Here is a 1,660-nt window from a genome sequence, read left to right as displayed (position 1 = left end):
CCAAGACTGGCCGGTTCCTACTTCCATTACCCAAGTGAGGAGCTTTCATGGCTTGGCAAGCTTTTACCGAAGATTTGTCAAGGATTTTAGTACCATAGCAGCACCATTGAATGAAGTTGTCAAGAAGAATGTTGGCTTCAAATGGGGGGAAGTACAAGAAAAATCTTTTAATTTGTTGAAAGAAAAATTGTGTAATGCACCTTTGTTAGTTTTGCCAAATTTTTCTAAGACTTTTGAAATTGAGTGTGATGCTTCGGGTGTAGGTATTGGAGCTGTTTTAATGCAATAAGGGAGGCCCATAGCCTACTTTACTGAAAAATTGAATGGAGCTGCCCTAAACTACCCGACTTATGACAAAGAGATGTATGCTTTGGTGAGGGCTTTGGAGACGTGGCAGCATTATCTCATGCCAAAGGAGTTTGTGATTCATACGGATCATGAGTCTTTGAAGCATATCAAGGGTCAAGGAAAGCTCAACCGAAGGCATGCTAAGTGGATTGAATTTATTGAAACATTTCCATATGTGATCCGCTACAAAAAAGGTAAGGAAAATGTGGTTGCCGGTGCATTATCCCGAAGGTATGTGCTCTTTTCTACCTTAGATGCTTGATTGCTTGGATTTGAAAAATTGAAAGAACTTTATGAGCATGATAGTGACTTTGGAGAAATTTTTAGAACCTGTTTGAAACATGGATTTAATAAATTTTACATATTTGAGGGCTATTTGTTTAAGGAAAACAAACTTTGTGTGCCTAATTGTAGTATAAGGGAATTATTGGTTCGGGAAGGACATGGGGGTGGTTTAATGGGTCATTTTGGTATTTTAAAGACTTTATCCTTGCTGCAAGAACATTTTTATTGGCCTAACATGAGGAGAGATGTTGAGAGAATTTGTGAAAGATGTTTAAAGTGCCGAAAAACAAAATCAACATTGAAACCGCATGGATTGTATAAGCCTTTGCCGATTCCTACCTATCATTGGGTAGATTTGTCTATGGATTTTATTCTTGGGTTGCCTAGGTCAAGGACAGGTAAGGATTCAATATTTGTTGTAGTAGATAGGTTTTCTAAGATGGCACATTTTATTGCATGTAACAAAACTGATGATGCATCCAATATTGCTAACTTATTTTTCAAGGAAATTGTGAGATTGCATGGCATGCCAAAAACTATTGTGTCGGATAGGGATGCTAAGTTCTTAAGCTATTTTTGGAAAACATTGTGGGCTAAATTAGGTACTAAGCTTTTATTTTCAACTACTTGTCATCCACAAACTGATGGACAAACCGAAGTAGTAAATAGAACCTTGTCTGCATTGTTGAGAGCATTAATTAGTAGAAATTTAAGGACTTGGGAAGAATGTTTGCCACATGTTGAATTTGCATATAATAGGTCTTTACATTCAGCAACTAAATTTACTCCATTTGAAATTGTTTATGGTTTTAATCCTTTGACTCCATTAGATTTAACACCTTTGCCTTTAAGTGAGCGTGCTAATCTAAACAAAAAGCTGATTTTGTAAAGCAGATTCATGAGAAGACTCGAGCAAACATTGAGAGAAGGACCGAGCAATATGCAAGGGTGGCTAATCAAGGCCGAAAATCAATGGTGTTTGAACCTGGAGATTAGGTGTGGCTGCACTTAAGGAAAGAAAGATTCC

The sequence above is a fragment of the Ziziphus jujuba genome, chromosome 11, assembly GCF_031755915.1.
Source record: "Ziziphus jujuba cultivar Dongzao chromosome 11, ASM3175591v1".
In the NCBI taxonomy this organism is placed as follows: domain Eukaryota; kingdom Viridiplantae; phylum Streptophyta; class Magnoliopsida; order Rosales; family Rhamnaceae; genus Ziziphus; species Ziziphus jujuba.
This window is presented reverse-complemented; position numbering follows the sequence as displayed.